The sequence below is a fragment of the Sander vitreus genome, chromosome 1 (genome assembly GCF_031162955.1).
Source record: "Sander vitreus isolate 19-12246 chromosome 1, sanVit1, whole genome shotgun sequence".
NCBI classification, from domain to species: Eukaryota; Metazoa; Chordata; class Actinopteri; order Perciformes; family Percidae; genus Sander; species Sander vitreus.
In genome coordinates this window covers 1,335,506-1,356,897 of record NC_135855.1, presented here as the reverse complement: position 1 = coordinate 1,356,897, position 21,392 = coordinate 1,335,506, and the positions used below count along the sequence as shown (strand labels likewise).

The window sequence follows — 21,392 nt, the reverse complement described above, 5'->3', positions numbered from 1 at the left end:
TGTGGGCGTCTAACAGCACGGTTTCCGAGCCCCCTCTCTTCATTAGGCTTTCATGAAGCGAGGCGAGGCTGTGTGCGAGACCTCACCGGCACCCGGGCTCCCCGCTGTGTTGATGGCCCTTGGGCGTCGCCATGAGCAGGGGGACCTGGGCGACCTCCTCTCAGCTGCCTGCAGCCAGCATCCTATCAAGCACAGCAGCAGCCACACAAACCCCCGGTACCGGGATGCGCACCGCTCAGGAGCAGGAGGAGGGTTTTAAAAGCAGCCACAAGCAACAACAGCCGCACCAATTTAGGGATTGGAGAATTGGAATAGTTAAGATGTTGGCGTTCAGAGTAATACCCTGGGATTTATGGCTTTTAAGTCGGAGCGCGTGGGCTCAGCAGCAGTCAGCAGCCTCTTAAATGAGAAATGAGTCAAATAAAAGGAAAAACGCTCTAATGAAATACAGTAACGCATCCCATAATTGTGTCAAATTTTGTACAAGTGTATTGCATATGAAAGTATTTGATGAATGACCTGGTTAGATACTCGTACACCCAGCATTTGGGATCTAATAACACCTCCAGAGAAATAAATGGAATATCCATTACCTGCTTAATTAAAGCCTATAGGCTAATAATAATAATATTAACATAATATTCTATACAATGCTATACCATATAGGATCCCCGATTGTCTTATGGACGAGGGGTGTGACGAACGTGGCAGACGATGACCTGTAGGATATACGTAGTTCTAATGTTGACTTAGGTATTCAATATTAATAACCCGCTGTCAAGGACACTGGAAGGACATCTCAATTTGACACTTATAGGCTCCGCATGAATATGTATAGGCAGCGAGATGCTTCAAAATTACCAAGTAAAATCACGGTTCACACGTGGGGACTAATGTGATGTGGCACATGCATTCTGATGAGCCACAAATACAGCGGCTGATCGGTCTCAAATGACTTGTTATAACTCTATGTGGAACCTGAGAACGCTCAGCGATGTGTGTGTGTGTGTGTGTGTGTGTGTGTGTGTGTGTGTGTGTGTGTGTGTGTGTGTGTGTGTGTGTGTATGTATGTGTGTGTGCAGAAAAGGCGCTGAATATACAGCTCTGTAGACGGTGTGAATGTCTATTATCCATTAAAAGTCTTTATTAAGGCATTCATAACAACATACAGCATGGACCATTTGTGTGTGTGTGTGTGTGTGTGTGTGTGTGTGTGTGTGTGTGTGTGTGTGTGTGGAGGTGGAGGTGTCTAATGGGCAACATAGTGTTTAACTGGTTCCCAACATAAAACATTGCCAGTGAGCAAACTGCAGAGCAGCAGTACGCTGTTTGACAGCAAGCCTGGTTGGTTGGTTGGTGCGTTTGTGACTCACTTTGTCTCTATTAATACACTTCACTTTACTTTCACTTCAGGATCATATCTGTCACATTCTTTCTGTTTCTAAACATCACCACTAATCATAAGAGATGTGTAATTATCATGACATTGTTTTGATATTGAGAATCACTATCATTACCATCATTGCTGTTGATCTCTGGCTAGCAACTGTTAATGTGCTTATGTGTTTTAATAAAGTACGGATTTTCAGACTGCTGGGTTAGAATAGGCAAGAAATCTAATGAGAATATTTCACATATGTCGGATGATTCCTTAAAAAAGATCAGTCTTCTAGTTTAATTAACTAAATGTGTTGTCTACAGTCCTACAGCACCAGGAATTGTTTCAACTTATCTGTGATCAACCATTTTGTCATAAATTTCTTTTTGAAGACAAAACAACTTCTTACACTTGTTTTATCCTCATTCAACAATCATTACTCTCAGTAATGAGCTTGATTTTGACCATGTGGTCAGCTCAAATACCCCACACCACTCCCCATAGTGTTAACAATCCTTCAGGGAGTCTGCGTCCACTGGTAAATCACAGGCGCAGTGTGTACTAGCTGGGCTGCTGCCCAGAGGCTGTGTGTTGTCCCGGAGCAGGCCACCATCAAAGCACTTCATCCAAGGGAGCCTGAGGCTGCCAACAGCCAAGAGCTCTGATTGACAGAGGAGATGCAAAATGATTTTTTAAAGAGAGACCAACACACCGATATTAAGTTGGTCTTTTGTTGGTGTTTTGTTTTAGTATCTGTTTTACCTCAGACACGTCTTGAATATTAGATATTTTCCTCAACGATGTTTCCCTTAAAAATAGCTTTTGCTCTCTGCAACAAGCAAGATCCATTGATCTTCAGGATGTGTGTGTGTATTGCACCTACTCCTCTGTATAATTGTTTAGTTTTATCAAAATTCTTGAAAATTTAAATCTACAGCATTAGAATGTCTTTATGCAGCACCCGTTCTGTCTCCATGAATTTCTTCCCCATATTTCCTTCAAAATGTGTCAAGTATTGATAACAAATGACTTAAACTATATTAAGTGGTCTTTATCACATAAACAGAATAATGCTCATAGAAAACATTTTTTTTTTTTTACATTACTGAATTTGTCTTGCATTCAATTAAAGTTTTCAATTCAAATTTATTTATAGTGTCAAATCATAAAAGAAGTTATCTCGGGACACTTTACAAATAGACTAGGTCTAGACCAGGCGAGGCGAAGCAGAAACCTCGGACAGAACCCGGCTCTTGGTGGGCGGCCGTCTGCCGCTGCTGGTTGGGACACAGAGACACAAATACAGATATACAGATATGTAGAAATATGATTCATAATAATTATAGCAGTTGGCATGATGAACAGTGGCAACTATAGTAACAATAAAGATAATAGAACTATGACTAGAAATAATAAGTAGTAGCAGTGCAGGGCGTAGCAAGGCGTGGAGCAGGACCACGGCAGCAGCTGCAACCACTATCCAGGTGCCACCACAATCCAAGGAAATCCTCATGGCGAGAAAACATAAGGACTCTGGGGTTAGAGCTAAGTTAGTAACATGCATGGGACATAAATGAATACAGATGGAGAGAGAGGAGGAGAGAGGTGCTCAGTGTGTTATGGGCAGTGACGTGCTAAGTAATCTACTTCTACAAGAACTATAAGCAATACAATTATAAAAGTACTCAAAATATTCTTTGATTGTTTTACAGGCCATGTTAAACTCATGTAACGTGAGGGTTCGTAATGTGATGGTTGGACCACTCTTAAAGAGAAGAGACAGCCGGATTGCTGTTCTCCACACGTCAGCTCCACAACAACAGCAACCTTGTTTCTCACTGACATATAGCTGAACTAACCAATCAGATGCTAGCAGAACTTAGACTAAGGTAAATGTGAGGGAAACCACAGAGGTAGATTCATAACTGCTTGTGTAAATAATTAAACATGTAAATATGCAAATACTGACTGTGTAAACACAAATATGTAAATAGTTAACTGTATCAACATTGTAAATACATTTTTAGTAAAATTAACTCAAATATATGAATGTAAACCTTACACTTATACACACACACATATATATATATATATATATATATATATATATATATATATATTTAGTTATTTTTCTTGTTTTACCATTTTAATCATTTACTGTATCAGTGGCAATTTTTCACCCTGTTAGTAATTTGTTACTTTCCAAAAAAGACTACAATTCCATTGAGACCATTTTCAGGAAGTGACATCATTTCTAGGAGGGAACTCAAAGGAGTAAGGTAGGGTGAGCATAAACTTTCACTCATGTATTGTTCCCAATGTTCAATTATGCTTATCTGTTTGTCACACTCTTAAACTTTGCCCTTTTAGGCTAAATTATGAATAATAATAATAATAATGATAATAAACAAATTAAAAAATATATTTGATATAGTAATACAAGTTCTATTAAAGTGTAGAACGTTAGCTAGCTAAATCTAGATCACTCACAAAGCTATGGCTAACTTAGCTTAGCTAGTTTTTCCACCCTGTTAGCAGCCCTGTTTAGGCTATAGACCAGTATGAACCAGTCCACCCTTAAACCCATCAGCCAACACAATGCTGTGGAGATAGCTCTGGCAATACAAGACTGGGTGGTTCTTAATCTTTTTTTTTTTTTGTCAAACGTACCTAACTGGATATTATTTAACTATTAATGATATCAAAGAGGATATTGTTTCAATATTATTTCATCCAATTGAAGTGTCAGTTGGTTAAGTTTGCATTTGTATAATTAGGCTACCACTTGGAGTGCCAGACACTTCAGCCATTTATCTATTACCTTTAGCTAACTATTTCAACCATTTATCCATTAGGCTACTTTATGCTAACTATTTAAATCATTTATCTATAACATTTAGATAACTATTTCAACTATATATCCATTACTTTTTAACAAACTATCTCATCCATTTATCCATTACTTTTATCTTACTATTTCAACCATGTATCCATTACTTTTAGCTAACTACTATTGTTATGAAACAATCCGATCATAATTGTTTTGTGGTTCAAATCTTGGAGAACAAAGCAGCACGAAGAAGAGAAGAATGAGCTACATAAGGCTTTGGATACACAGACAATACTTGTTGGTAGGATCAGTTCTTTGTTGGTTTTGGTCTTTTCATGGGATTTGTTAAAAATTAGAAATATATAGAATAGTAAGCTTCCCGACATATCCTTTAAATGTAAATGGTGAGATTAGATTGTGGAGGTTTTATTTTGTATTTCAGAGCCTTATATTATGCAAGTTTGCAATGTTGCCAATGTATGTGTGACCTGATTTACACAAGATTAATAAGGAAGTTTTATAAGTAGAAATAGATAAATGAACAATACAAACAAATATTGAATGCATGCTTTAATTTGATAGCGTCTTAGATTCTGCTGTCTGCTTAAAGAATATTTTAACAGAAACTTGTTTTCATAACTGATAACTTTGGATAAGATGTGTTGTTTTTAGCAGCTGTAGAGCTTATTGATCCTTATGATGACCCAGGAGGACAAGTCCTGACTCTGGCTGATCTGGACGTTAGGGTTGGGGATGGGGGTGATGGAGTCCTGCCCGTTGATGGAGAAGGCTGTTCTTCCATAGTGCATGATGGAGGTGTAGTCGTAGGGAGTGTTCAGGTTGTTGGTGACCAGAGCGTGGTTGACCTCATGCTGGATGATGCCGTAGTAGAGGCAGCCCTGCCTGTTGAGAGAGAGCACCTGACTGCCTCCCACTTTTCCCAGTTCGGAGAAACATCCTTCTTTGTTCTCCACACTGATGTAGTCGTTCTCGTTCTTACGGGGGACGAAGCGGACACAGGTTTTCCTGTGGAAGTCCTGCAAGGAGCTGACAATCAGCTGCTTCTCTGAGCTGGTGAACTCACTGCTCACGGTGAAGGGGACCGTCACCAGGCCACTGGAGTCTTTCTTCCAGAAGCAGTTCTGGGTCTAGCACATCATGGCGTTTCTGGTTCTGGGAGCCAGCAGGTCTCCTTCCAGCAGGATCTCACTGCTGCCCTTGTTGGATCTCAGAATCCTGGTGGTGATGTCGACGGTGTCTGGGTCTTTTTCCTTCTTTGCCTCCTTCCTCCTGGAGAGGAAGTGCCTGAGAGAGGCCGAGCAGGAGCAGCAGCAGCAGGCTGGCAGAGGGAGTCATCTTCAGGGTCGGTCTGGAGGCTGTGGAGCTTCTCTGGAGAGCTGCTGTGGAGAGACTCCTTCAACGCTTGATGTTTGACTCAGTTCAGTCCAGGGTCTTTATACTCTCCTCTACAGGTGTGTCTGCAGGAGGCTTATGGGTTGGGGGCTACAATGCTAGGCCTGAACAAACCTCTGAAGGGAGGACTCCACAGACAAGCCTACTTTTTAAACATAGTTTCTAATCCCCCAAAAGTTTTTTTGTCCAGTTTATCCTCATTGTGTGCCACAGCCTTAGCTACATTAAGCTCAGCTGGTTTTATTTTTCTTTGGTTTACAAATGGCTTTTTAACAACCTTTATCACAGTATATATGTACAAATTAAATGTGTGTGACCGAAATACTGTTTCTTCACTCTCTGATGACCTGCGTAATTGGAATTCCCATGTGCGCCTTTTATGACAAGCTGTTAAAGTTGTAGCAAAAGCTGCGTGTCCCTCTGTGAGGATGATAGACGGCCTATTGAAACTCTTGCATATGTAGAAGATGGTAATAGGTTCCTGTGGGACATGTTGCTGTGGCCTGGCTGAGACAGCTCGCTAGTCAAACAAAAAATGAATGTCCAACCTATTGTACAAAACCATCATGGCCGCCCCTCCAACAGGGAACGCCAGTAACATCTGTTTACTGATGCATGAATGATCATTTATTATGCATTTTAATTAATCATTTTCTATTAGTTTGATGCAACTTACATTTTTTTTTGTGTTTTTCATTTCAAAATGAATGGCCAAGACCAGATAACTGGTCCGCCCATGAAAACTTAACTTAAGCTTAATTCTATAATACAATGTGATATAGTTGTTTATTGATATTTAACTATGCACCTAGGATGCGATATCTCCTCTTGTCTCGTGAAAATATGGACTCTAATTTGTTCAATTTAATTATCGCATATAAACCGACTTCACCTCCCTTGAATCCTGGCCTCATAAAGTGTAAAGATGAATTGTGAAAAGAATGTGTGTTTTTTCTCAAATGCGTCCCCCCCCCTTCAATCTCATCAGCCACCGTGATTAAGGTTTGGCATTGGGGATTGTGCTGTCTTTTTGGAGAGATATTTCAGCTGCATTTCTGACACTCTGAAAGGAGAGGAAGATAAAGGAGGCGTCGGGGAAAAAACTCCTTCCCGTTGTGTGAGTCCTAGAGAGGGCCTTGAACCCTGCCATTCAAGCCTTTCTCTCCATCAGCTGAGTCTAATTGCCAGAGAGGACAGGAGACCCCAGGCCTGATCGTTCCTTATCCTCTTTAGCGCTTTCAGGCGAGTGAAAGGCGAGCTTCTGCTTTTGATCTTTTCTCTGATTCGCTTTTTCTTCTCTGTCATCCCTACCATCCTCTCCTCAGGAGTGACACCAGTTCCTTTCACTGCCTGCCCCCGTCTCCATCTGCCCAAAATAATGACCAAGGCCCAGGCATTATTAAACCGAGGTGGAGAAGGAAGGTCAGCACTGGGAGAGGGAGAGGGAGGTCTGGATGGGGACTCCAAACTCGTTTAAGGAGGGGTGCCCCTATTCCACATCTACTCCGTAGCCTCTCTGTGTTCCCCTAGATTCATCCCTTACAGTTTTCATGGCCTTAGCCTGGAGAAAGCCCATTCTTTAACAGACTACGGACGTGAAGGCTCGTCCTTTCCCAGAGCTGCTGCTACAAGAAGACCCCAGGCTGCTTGAGACAATGGGGCCTGTGTGATCTCTCAGCCAGACTCAGGATGAGACGATGCCTTGCTTGCCAGTCCCATGGGATGGTAGACCCAGTAGTCATTGTTGACAGCTAATGGACAGCATCTTTCCACTGGCAGGCCCCCCTGCAGACTGTGTCATTTTAGCTTGCTTAATAACAACACTCCGGCTGGACCGACTGAGGAATTCTATCAAGAGCAGCAGTTTGTTTGCAGATGAAAATCATTCCCCTCACGAATCTCAAAAGCTAACACTGGGGGGGTGATTGGATGAATGCAGCCAGCGAGCAAAGACAGCATTCAGTGGGGGAAATTCAATATAACTTATGAAAAGAGAGTTACTGGTCATATGTCTGAAAAGACCAGGATTAGAATCACTTCATTCAGCACGAACAATACAATTACAGGCATTTGTTTTTCTTAAACTAGAGCAGAGACATACTGATCACGAATAATAGTGCCATACACGCTGACATACACGGTGCAGGACAATACAAAACATCAAGAAGAAAATACTCTACGTACGTATCGCATATATAGCAGTTAGAAACGCCGACCTTGTGTTTGGCATGAGTCTAATCAATGTTAGAGATGCTGGAACAGCCGTCATCTCTCTGATGGAGGTCCAAGGTTTCCATAGCGATTAAGTACATGCTGATGCAGCGAATGCACATATACTATACACTTGTGTACATTTCATATTGTTTTTATTCATGTGCACAAGCACTTTCCCATCACAAGTGCACCCATAGTGTTATTTAAGCCACTGTGGGGGATGCAAACAGTAGAGCAGACTGTGTTGTTGTCCTATGTCCTTGTGTTGTGTGCTTTTCAAAATGTTAATCATTCTGAGGGGCTGAGCTGAAAAGGACATATAACAAGCCTGAAGGGCAAATATGTGCCATCATTTCTAATATGTATGGCCAAAATACCAAATAAAACCGAAAACAGCCAGTGAAATGTTATCAACTTCATCACATATACAATTTGTTAAACTTACATCGGTACTCTGAGTAGAAAATCTGGTCTGTAAACTATTTTACATCTGTCCCTATATCGATTTTTATTTGTCACACTGGTGGTCTAAAAGTAAGTCATATTTTTAAAATGAGTGTAAAACTCCATTATGTCATTATCACAATTTCTCTTCTCTTTTTGAAGCCTCATACAACATCACATTTAATGCCTGCCGACCTTAGAAACAGTTGTGCTTTGGCCCTTAGCTTTCTACTTATAATCAAATATTCTTGTACATGACATAGGATTGAGAAATCTCAAAAAGACTAAAATGGAAATCTACTTTTCTGAAGTACTGATTGATCAATATAATCATAGTTCAAAGGTATTTCATTCATATTGCATTTTTATTAGAAGAGAAATGCATATTTGGTGCAAAACTAATGCCGCTTTTCCACTACATGGTATAGCACGGCTCAACACGACTCGCTCTATTTTGGTTTACCATTAGCAAAAGTTGTCAATAGTACCTGGTACTTATTTTGGTACCAAGCGAGCTGAGCTGATACTAGATGTGGAGTTTAAACACTGCAGGCCACTGATTGGTCAGGCAGAACTGTCACAAGCGCTACATGGGACATTCTGCAAAAACCTGCCATTTTTAAATAGCTAAGCTACCATCAATAGCAATTTTTTTATTCACTCACCCCAGATTTAAAAAAAAAAAAAAAAAAAAAAGACTATGCTGTACAATTGAGTGCAAATGTCCGTTGCTGACAAAAGGATTCAGCGAGTGTCATGGTGAAGATGATGTCACGGCAGTTTCACGCAGTATCGTTATGGCAATCAGGCGATCTGTACTTAGGCACAGTCACGTTCTGATGCAGCATGCTAACATGTAGCATGACAATCTCAACGTTCTGATCTTCAGCAGGTATATCGTTTACCATATTCCGCATCTGAATTGAGTGTATTAGTATGCTAATGTTTGCTAGTTAGCACTAAAGCTGATAATGGCACAAGATGAAAAGTCACAGGATCAGCAGAGTCATTAGGATTCATCCTCTGGGGACCATGTACTGTATGTCTTAATAGAATTTCATGGCAATCCTTAGTCTTCCTTAATCTAATAGTTGTTGAGAGATTTCAGTTTGACCAATAGACCAACATTGCCAACTGCTAGCAAAGCTAAAAACATTTTAAAAATGATTATTCTGTGGATTTGTTCTTTTAAAAAGATATTTTACTTTGTATTGTACTGCACAACTGACAGTAAAAAAATGGATGAATGGGTTGGAATGAGCATGATATTAGTTGAAGGTATCTGATTAGATTTCAACACATCATAGTGGATAGTACAGTAGATAACACGTTAGCGAACTAAACCACTGGGATGCCCTGGAAATACCTCCTGGAAATGTCTCTCTGAGTTGAAAAAGAGAGATTTAGAGCGGTCTTATCTAAATTACTGTAGAGGACTGGAGGCAGGAAAGTGATTATTTCATGTGCTGCCTGCTGGAGAGGAAAAACTTGTATTTTTCCTTTATTATTTTCTGTTTTCTTTTTAATGTGTAGCAGTAAGTGGCTCAGGCTAAAGTGTGATGGATCCTGGAGTGCAGGAGGGGGAGAGGAGAGGGAAGGAGGGAGGAAAAGGGCAGAGTGTTAGGTCAGGCTGATAGAGATGTCAGCACTGCTTCAGTAATCTTGTGACGCCTAGGAGAGCGGCAAAAAAGAAAAGCTGGACGGCTGAAAGACCGGCGGCTTGGTGACAGCAGAAGCAGAGACCACCCCAACAACAGCAGCAGGGGATGCTGGGAGGGGAGGGAGGGAGACCTGGGATTGGGGTGGAGGGTGCGGTCGGGGGGGGTGTTGTGAAGCCGGAGGGGGAAGCTGATCTTCAGTTACACATTATGGCTGATAGTTAACCCTCCTCCTCGCAGCAGCGTGTTAGAAAGAGAGAGAGTGGTGAGTCAGTTATCAACGCAGCGGAGGATTTAAGCCTTGTCTACTTTATTTTACATCTCCAACGGGCTGGAGTTATTTGTTGTGGTGCCAAATGTAATGTACCTAATGAAAAACACTGTTACTTACACACACCAGCAGGGACGCCAAATGAGATCCTTAAAAATAAGTAAAAATGGATTATAATGTAATAATAATGGACTACCATACATTACCATGTCTCTCTGGAATATATTTCATTGGGTAAATAGTTTTTAAACAGCACACCTACTCACATGCTTAGCCTATACACACTGTCTTGCTCTCCTAATACACAGACATACAAAGGCACTGTGTAGCCTATGTCATCAAGATTACAGCTACCACCAACAGAAACAATGTCATGTTGTGTAGCCGGCTGTAAAAGTGGAGCTTTTGGAGTCCGGCGTTCTGTTTAATGGCTGACCCAGTAATGAAATGTGATTCAGGTGGTAGATGGATATCTGCTGTGAAATATCTCTCCCTGGTCACCGGCTGCAGCCCAGACGTCGCCTTCTGTTCGCTCCTGCTGTAAAGTGTGATTTGTGGTGTTTGGCCTTTTGTCTGGGACAATTATGTTCACCATTAACAAGCTTTCTTCTGTTATTGTTCATATCAATTAGAGGTGGACAGTAATTTGAGTTGATGGTGGAGATGGTGCTAGAGGATTTAATGGTGATATTATGGTGATATGGGGGGGCGATTAATGCCCCAAAGAAGGAGAAGTTGGACACTGTTGTTGTTCACTCGGGGTTATTTTTTATTTATTTTTTAAAGATTATTTTTTGGGCCTTTTTTTATTAGATAGTGATAGTAGAAAGGAAAGAGAGGGAGAGGATGTCACGTAGGAAATGGCTGTGAGTTGTATTTGAACCCGGGCTGCTGCAAAGGACTCAGCCCACATGGGGCGCACACTCTACTGGGTGAGCTAAAGGCCACCCCTTCACTCAGTTTTTGTATTGCTTTTATTCTCTAGCTATTTTGTGGCAGCATGTAGAGTGCAGCAGCATTCATCTATGTGTTCTTTCTCGCTTAGGCCAGACAGATAGCACTGTGTCAGTCCAAGTTCCTTATTTATTTCAATGACACTACCACAGAGGACACTGTTAACAATACACAGGGTTGTCCTGCAAAGAAGTTCACCCTGACTCAATGCAGGGTCATCCAGCAACATGCTGCATCTGCCAATCATTATTATTATTATCATCATTATTAACTACTGTGAAGTGTTTTGGTGTCTGATAACCCTTCAAAGCCATGCATGTAATACACAAACTGGACTTCCTGGATCGAGGGCATAGATTTGAGGTTCTTCAACCAAAATAAATGAATACAGTCCAATGCCATATTCTTTATATATATAACAAATTAACAAATTACGATGACATTAGTTACTATGCATTTTAGTTTTTGAAAAAAGATTTGAAATCCTACATAATTTGCCACACTATTATTGCACTACATAATAGATAAAATAGAATAATAGATTTTTATAATCACATTTACTTTTCTTGATAGGACCTAAATAATGTTGTATTTTCATCATTACAAAACAGAACATTGTCCCTTACTACGTTACCTTTACCTTTCAACTGTAACCTATTTTTTTTTAGCAGAATACTAGTTACTAGTTATTGTAGTTATAGATAAAAAAAATATAAATTATTATTATTATTTGATTTTTTTGGCTGAATAACATCCAAGGAGAATGAAGCATGTTTTTCAGCCTCTGTAATATTTGTAATCCTCTCATATGAATGTGTCAACATTTTTATCAACAGAGCTTCTCTCATCTAGAGTGAAGTGACAGTGTTTGGATAGTTTAGTGAGTCAATCAAACTGAACTTGTAAAGGTGTCGGGGGACCTAAGTTCAGACTGAACACCCGTTTATGGTGCAGAGATGTTTTTGGTGGCATTAACAACACCTCATACATGGGCAGCATTCCAGCATTCCCTCCATCCTTTTTGCCTGAGCTGCAGAGAGGCCTGCAGGATGCCCATCAGTGGCATGGCAAAAAAATAGAAAACAGCTACTTTCAACTCACATGTCAATTCAATTAAATGAACTCTATCTGTTACTTCATTTGGGCAAAACATCAGTGCATGTACAGTTCACACACCCGGTAAAACACATAATAGTACAACACGTCACTTGGGCTGGGTACCGATTTCATACTTTCTAGGCACCGACCAAATTACCTCTTTAGTATTGAGTATCGAAAAATAAATAAAAAGATTGCTGTAATGTGTAATGTAATTCCTTTTTGTTAAAATGGATTTTATAAAATTGGTATCGTTCAGGAACTGGTATCGAAGTCACAGAATTGGTATCAAACTTTTTTAACAATACCCAGCATGTCATATAGCAGCAGTACAACAATGTAGTAAAAATATCCAAAGCACAGTACATAAAAAAAATAGGCAATAATAAAAAACAATAGAAAAGAATCTTACTATCTATATATAAATTAATTAATAATTTTAAATAACTATTTAAGAGTTTAATGGATGTAGGCACACAACTTGAAATGATGATGTTATTATTTGGTCAGTGTGACAGATTGGTTCATCTGCAATGGATATAAAGTATATCTATAAATACTGTATGTACATGTATTTTATTTATATATAAATGTATTAAGGCATGGCTTTCTCATACATTTCTGCGTGATCTTTTCTTTTCCTTCATAATGATAAAACAAAAGCATGGACTCACTACATGTAAGCAATGGAGAGTTCCCACATGTTACCCAGTTGACGTCCTTGTACACTGAGATAAAAAACATGAAAAACGGGGCCAAAAATAATAATAATTCTAATGTCAAGGGAGCTTGGGAGAAGGGAGGGAGGGGACACGGTTGTGGGATTCCCAGCATGTCTACAGATGACAGCCCTTCGCCCAGGGCTGGCTGATGCAGCGACATTGTGCGCCTGTCATAGCTGCCCTTCAACAGCAGATGAAGCTGTCAGCAGGACGATGACTTTATTCTGACAGCCGCTCCACCCTCTCTCTTCACAGCGTTGCAAATAAATATGTTGGGTTTCAAAGCTGCCAAGGCAGACGTTGGACAGTGGGTCAGGGGGCCAAACGCAGAGCAAAAGCATTCCCTTCCCCTCGTAACCTGTTCTCAATGAGCCTGGTCACCTCGCCAGGGCACCCATTCAGCGTGAGCCATCCAAAGGGCCCCAGGGCCCCAGATCTCACACACTGCCTGCCGGGGGACTTCTGTGAGCCTCGCTCTCTCTCCCTCTGACAGCCATCACTCTCTCTCTCTCTTTCTCTGTGCATGTCTGTGTTTGCCACATTGGAGAGCCAAAAATATCCTCAGCAGAGCGAAATAGTGAGCACACCAGCAGTTCAAACCATCGATGACAGAATGGGATTCAATCTGATGAGGATGAAAATGACTTCTCCCCGCTGACTCAGTTTGAAAAGAAATAGTTATTCACAAACTTTGTTGCGATGATGAAGTGAGAATGTCATCATCAGAGCAACATGCAGGTGAAAGAGAAGCACTCTTTCTTCTCCTCTCACCTCCTTTTTTTTCATCTTGTGCAATCCACAAAATCACGACTCTTCAGCTCACTTCATCTTCATCTTGCAAACTAACTAGACATGATACAACTGTTTAATAACATATTTACTGTAATTCATACAAAGTGACTTTTTCAAAAACAGCAATAGAAGCTGTGAATGTCAAAGCCAGACTGAAAGGGTTAATTTAACATTATGTAAGCAATGTTTTAACTTTAATTTTTGCTATCTTTCAGCTGTTAAAGAGAACCAACAAATCCGTCTGTGTGAGAAAAACAAATCCTGGAACCCACCAATGTAAGCACAGCATTATTCACGGACTCTGTTATTATATAACAGATTACAGCCTCCCATTACACACACACACACACACACACACACACAACACATGCAAATGCAGAGACTCTCTTTGCACGCCACCAAATGCAAAACGGATACTAGTTTTTGGATTAAGATTAATTTCCTCCATTTGTTTCAAATGGGCTTTTATTTGCAGTATTATGACTATATTGTATTTTAAATGAAACACTGCGTGCTGTTACTGAGAAATAGCACGTAGAACATGGCCACACCGAAACTCAAAATCCAGATGTACTTTAAACAGACCTGACCTCCTTTTCTACTTCTACTACACTAAAATGTAAAAGGAAAGCTTTTCATATGCCGCTAATGCTGTTATTAAAGTTACCCCGACACTACTAAACAAACACATTCTGAAATGTGTTTGCGCATTTACAGCTCAATAGATAAATGCCTCAGTTCACACTCAGACCCGTTTAGAGATGCAAAGTTTGAGTTTTGAGCTGAGATACCTTGAAGTGACCATTAGATGTCCCCTCAAGGCTGAATTGACTAGGAGTCCAAATGATACAGAGAGGAGAAGCCCGTCTCCCGTTTTGTCCCATCTGCTTCTTTTTACATTTAGTGTACAAGTTCATGTACATTTTACACTGCTTTTTAAATTGTGTATTGTTTTATTGTTGTCTCTGCTGAAGACATGCATGTGTTTTGTCACATTTTACCTCGTTCACCCAAACAGAGCCAGATCTTCTCCAGTCCAACGAGAGGTTTCAGACACAATGAAATAATGATAAAAACTGGAACTTTGACTACACCAAATGAGGGCTCCATACTCACTATGATGGATTATACCCTTAATGAGAGAGATGTATGCTCTATGAGAATAAATAGCTGCAAATGGCTCCTTGTGAATGGAGGAATGAGCCATGATATCTGTAACTGGCAGGCTGCTTGTCAGGAAAAATGCAAAGCAGGAGGACAATCTAAACCATTGACTCAAAGTCACAAGAGAACAGTTGGAATCCTTTATGATCAAAATTCAGTAGAGTCTTCAAGTGAGTTGGACTCATTAGTGTTATGTCTTTCGTTTTTAATGAATTGAGGCTGCGACAGTTTACTGTCACAAACTTGTTAACGTTCTGTTTTCTGCAGTTTTAGGCCAGCAATATGCAAAACTGCACTACATTACCTATCGCTTTCAGATCAACACATCTCCAGCTTGCTGCTTGCAGCCCCATGTACCTAGAGCCCCCCTTCCCCCGCCCCACATGTCTCAGAACCATATAGTCACAAAAGTGACAGCTTTTAAATTAAAAGAAGCTAAACTTGTGGTATTTCAGTGATTCTCTGATCCACTGTCATCCAGTTTCCTAGATCAGCATTACAAACCTACAAACCAAACAACCAGTCGTCAGGAGATCAAGAGGTCAAAGGTCACAGCACACAGACAATATTCCTGTGACCCATGAATGATCGTTGGTGATTAAGAAGTGCTTTCCGTTTTTCTTTGGAACAATGCTACGCAATAGGCAGCAGCAAACACAGGAGACACGTGTACATCGTCTGTGATCTGACTTGTCTCTTTTTTCAATGTTACCTTATATCATTGCCCACAATTGTCCACATGCATCAGTGTCCCCTGTCAATGAGATGTTCATTGACAGGTAGCTGAAGTTTTTTCTCATAACACAAATTGGCTTCTGTCTGTCTTCATAGGTCCCAGAGACAAAACAGAAAAGCAGAGCTCTACGTTGTTTCTTGACTATTTAAAATAATTAAATCATACTTAAAGCGCATTAAAGAAGAAAAATAAGTAATTTAAACTGCAATAAAGTACAATGGATGGATGAAACGAGAGAAAAGAGCATTTAGAATTAGATTGACATGCATAATGTAAGTATTTACAGTAAGAACATCATGCAGAAGAGCCAGCAACCTGTAGTGTTGCCAGTTTACTAGCTAAAACTAATGCATTGTAATACAACAGTCCTGCAATCAAGTCTACCTTCATTAAGCTTATACTGTAGGCCTCTGGGGTTTTATAAACTGAAAGAGAGGTGTGTGTCAGTTCAAAGTTGAAAGGGGTGGACAGTGAGCTCTATTAAAGGGTTTCAACATGAAAATCATAACATTCATGGAGGTTGGGTTTTTTGCAGGAATGTTGTATTACACTGCATTAGTTTTAGCTAGGTGTACCTAATAAATTGGCAAATGAGTGTACTGTATGGTCAAACACTTATAACGTCACCACAGACAAACGTGTACAGTCAGCTGGGGCATAGTCTTTGGTTATTGTTCAGTATCATTTCTTAATGAAGTAAATGCTGAACGATTATGTATGATGTATGACATCATGCTCACAAATCTGAGGGGTCGTGAGATGATTAAATGGGCAGGAAAGAAGACAAGAAAGAAAAATCTGATACCCAATCTGTATTGTTTTTTGACAGAATTTTTCTCTAATCTGTTTTGTAAAATAATATTGTTAAAATGTTACTTCTTTGGGCCTCAAACACTTATTTTATATGAAACCATGTGAGAAGTCTTGAGGGGAAATGTCTCAAACAACTCAGACATCTGAAACTAGACGAAAGGTTTATTTTTTAAGGGGGCGCAAGCCATTAAGATCAGGAGCCATTGGTTTAAATTGTATTATTGTATTAGTATATATTTTGTAAGTTTTTTTTTGTTTTCTTTCATTTGAAAAGCATCTAGTAACTTTAGCTGTCACATAAATGTAGTGGAGTAAACAATACAATATTTTCTCCTGAAATGTTCTGGAGTAGTATCTGAAATAATATAAAATGTATAAGCTCAAGTAAAATTCATGTACCTTAAAAACGTTACCTAAGTACCTGCACTTAGTTCCTCTCCACCTCTGGAAGAAAGATTCAAGCTGCCTGTAATGGCAGTCACTGACATGAAACGACTGATTGCTTTAAATGTTACACTTTGACAATCTAACTTTGTCACGGACATTCTGAGCGACTGACATTTCATTTGATACTTTGATATTTACTACGCCCGCAGAGATTTTCCCGTGGCCTACTTTAGTCTCTGATCTCATCTGACTTTGCCATAATGTCTCATTTCAGTCTTGGCATTATTTTCTTCTGTTCATCCCAGTATGATTTTTCCTTTTGCCCTAGTTGCCTTTTCAGTAAAAGGAAGATTTGCATCTTAATGGATCTTAGCAACAACAGAGGCCCTCTCAGCACTGTGCTTTTCAGAGTCACATGCACTGCTGCAACAGTACGTATAAAAAACACAAACAAAAAATACTATTTCACATGAAATAAAATCTATTGTGCCTTCGGTCAGATTAATACCCATTCTAGGAAGTTGTATGGATCATGTTGTAAAAACAGATCACTGATAGCAATGTATTAGTGGGGGATTAACATGACTTTCGCCCTGCTTTCTGTGCACAATAAAGCTTTAATCTAGGCTCTGACTGGGAGGCGGGGCTGCCGCGCCGGGCCAATGAGCTGCCTCTGTGTCTGTAGAATATCCCCGCCTATAGGTGTCTCTGATGGTGTGGCCCGGGCCGGCCTGGTAACAGACGTAGTGACAGACGTGCCCCTGGGATTCCACCTGTCAGCCACAAACGCACTAATCGACAGGCCTCATATAAGCTGAACTCTCTGTCAAATCTTCATCTTCTCATTCGTCTGACTGACTCCCTCTGCCCACCCCCACCCTTGTCTTATCCATCTCAAACTCCGCCCCTCCACCAGCCTGCATAAAACACATCACCATCAACCCTTCATGCCTGCTGCGCCCAAACCAGATTTCTTCTTTCGTGTGAAAAAAGCCACAGTTTTTGCTGTAAGAACTAATCCAAAATCTTCTGTGCAGCTTCTTAAATAAACCCCACCCCCTCTCCACCTCCCTGTCTTTCAGCTTTAATGTGACAGAGGTGGGCTTTAATGTTCACTAGTAATTGGGTAGGAGAGGGAGAGACTGTTTGGGAGGAGGAGGAGGAGGAGGACGGGTCATGGTCAGGTTTCTCATGGAGGTTATTCTGCATCTGTCTCTTAGCAACGGCAGACCGCTCTTTGTACAGTCCTTGAGATGATTGGTGCATTTTCTTTTTTTCTTTTTCCTCCTTGGTTGCTGAAATGTTTGGCGAGCGGGCTCCTCGGCAGACAGCCTTCCTCACACATTCACTGCTTTTTAGAATTTGTTTTCATGAGCATCAGATGGGCTCGCTGAGGTGTGGCACTCGCTGTAGCTTAGCCTCCCTGAGTGTAAATGTACATTATACATGTGAGGAGAAAATGACAGAAATAAAGCCAAAATTAACACCAAACTAAAATGGAATCATGCCAGAGAGCATTTAAGATCAATGTTCCTCTAAGTGTGATTACTCTATGGATAATAGTAATCACCTTTTCATTATATATATTGCATTTCACAAGAAATCCCAAATGAAAGTTCATTATACAGTTATGCACAGCTTTCTATGCCCTGGTTGCCGTACATTGAAAAAGTCCTGACTCTTACATCTTATGTTGTAATAGATGTTATCCAATGGGATGTAGCTAGAGACTTCATTTAACCAGTGTATTACTGTAGGGGGAGAATCAGATTTCCAATGAGTTGTGATGCTCTTCCTTGCTGCGATCAAAGCAAAATGTATTTATTTCTATATGTTCATTCAAAGGGTCTATGTTGCCTGTGCCAAGAAGACACAAGAGAGGCGATTTTGTTATATGAACATCTAAACATAATCACCTTTTCAGTCACGTTTAGATAAATGACATTAAAACAAGTGATTGTATGAGTGTGGTGGCTTGATGCTGCAGCTCATCATCTTCCTGAGCATCTCACAGCTATCATATCCCCCTTCTCTTGAGCATCAGGAAAAGGGCAGCCCAGGGTCTAAGGTCACTGCAAGGAGCCAGGGGAACCTCTTAATTCACTCTGTCAGCTTGGAGACATCAGAGCAGGGAGCCAGATTGGCGTGATGTCAGTCCTACCCATGGAACAGGATTAAAAGGGCAATTTGGGGACAAGGGGGAGAAATAAAGGAAGAAGAAAAGCATTTGAGCTTGTTCTCTTTTCCCAGCAGATTGGATTTACCCACAGATAGATAGACAGATAGATAGAGTGCATCAATATCCATATAAGTATGGATAGAAGGATGACAGTATTATGGTTTTGAGTTTGACTTCACTTTATTCACAGACCAGAGTGAAAAACACATAATGGATCAAGTCTGGACAAACGGAGTTCACACAATGTAATGTATTTCCAACATGCAAGTAAACGACAGTCAGTGGAGGTATTGATCACCTGTAAAAGTTTAAAGAAGATGTTTCTTTGATCTGATGATGTTTCCAGGTTAAATGTGTCCGACGGATATTGCTGTAGAAATGGCGTTCCGCGTGCAGGTCCGTTCAATGCCAGCTTCAGACAGATGGAGCTTCATTTCCCAATTTTTCATTGAACTTCTGAATTTCTCCTGAACGTAAACAGAATCTCACCATAACGCCACATTCAAATAAAGGCAGTCGACAGCAGGGACATCAGCGCACCTGCATACGGGACCTTTGCTCGGCTTGAACTGAAGGCGGTGGTTTGGTCTCCTCTGACGTTTGGTAGAAAATAACTGACGTGTTTCTGAGAAAAGAGAATTCTGGTTGTAATCAGTCTGTTGGTTTATAAGCCACTGCCAGTTGGCTATATGTGTGTCATTGTATGCAACTATTGCTTTATAACCTTTATTCATTCATCACAATAAAAGCGCAAAAGTAACACATCAATAAGTAAGGTAGTAAGAAGAAAAAAGTCAGTTAATACATGAATTGGCTAAATAATTAAACGTGAAGAGATCTTACAATAAAATGGCAGAAGGGCACATTGTGTGTAATTGAAAGCTAATTGCGCTGTACAGTGGCCTGAATATCAAAGGATTTATGGAGATTAATAGAGAGTAATAGCCTACCATAAATTAGGATTAAGCTTCTTTTTTCGGGCCAAACGGTGACTGTAATATGCAGGCTAATGCCATTTTTTTTTTTTTATTATGTTTATGTTTTTAGTGGCTTGTTTTCTCACTGTGAAACCATTTAAAATAATAATAATAATAATAATTAATTTCCAACACTGCGCTTGTTAACAGTTAGTGAAAGATACTGATTCGTTATGAAAAATATAATGCTTGTTTTCTCAGTCAGACTTGCTTTTCACAACAGAAACCTGAGAACAAAAAAAAAAAATCGATAAAAATAATTTTTAAATAAATCCTAAAATTAAAAAAAACTAATGCAAGGAAATGTCAAATGTTGGCCTTATGGATGACAAACAAATGCAACAGAGCTGGCGAAGCGTTTCTGAAGGAGGACTGAAGCTTTTTATCAATACATCTTGAAAAACAATGTGTAGCCTATATATTGAGTCAACGGTGTATTATCAATATATTCGGGTATAAATAAACTATCCGGTAGCTATAAATCATCAAATAGCCTATTATAGGCTATATATTTAAAAACAGCTCTCACCACAATGATTCAACCGTTTATTCAGGATTTATTCTAAATCCATTTGCGGGATTTTACTAATTATATATATATATATATATATATATATATATATATATATATATATATATATATATATATATATATATATATATGTGTGTGTCTTATTAACAGACATGAATCCCGCAAGGAGCCATTCACCTTGACCCGAGTGAACCAGTGAAACCTTCCACACAGGAACAGCTTTTTCAGAGAAAAAGACGAGATATTATACTAAATATATATATATATACACTATTAGAATAGAGGATGTTCTTTCATCAGAATCCAAACAAGAAGGGGATCTGTTTCCCTGAGACGAGGACTGAGTCTCCGTTTCACTTCGATACAAAATCATCTCAAACTTTTTTTTTCTTCTTTTTTATTTTTATTTTTAAATCTTCTTGATTTAGGCTATGTATTCGCGATTTTCTTTTATTACAGTACAATGCATATAGGCCTAGTTAAAATATTTATATAGAGGCAATATAATGGTGTTGGAATTATATTTTGTGCAGGAGTATGAACGAGTTCGGCATCATTCTAGATTTGAGAGGGATCATTATGGGTTTAAAGCACGTCATTGAAACGGCTTCAAAAGCTGCAGTCATTTCACATCACCATTAAACTACACGTGCGGCCACGTGCCCCTAACCAAATTATATGTATTTAATAACATTCAGTTGTGATTGCCATAATTATATCGAATGACTTGTATTTCACAATTCTGCTGCAAAAGCTAAAAATGGTGACATCATGTTTGTCCCTACACATCGGCCTACAGAAACACACACACACACACACACACACACACA

At 39.8% G+C, this 21,392-nt stretch overlaps 1 pseudogene; it reads right to left on the bottom strand.

The window, feature by feature from the left end:
* Window positions 1-4,876: 4,876 nt before the first annotated feature.
* LOC144521838 (hatching enzyme 1.2-like) lies at window positions 4,877-5,564 on the bottom strand (annotated as a pseudogene).
* Window positions 5,565-21,392: the final 15,828 nt, after the last annotated feature.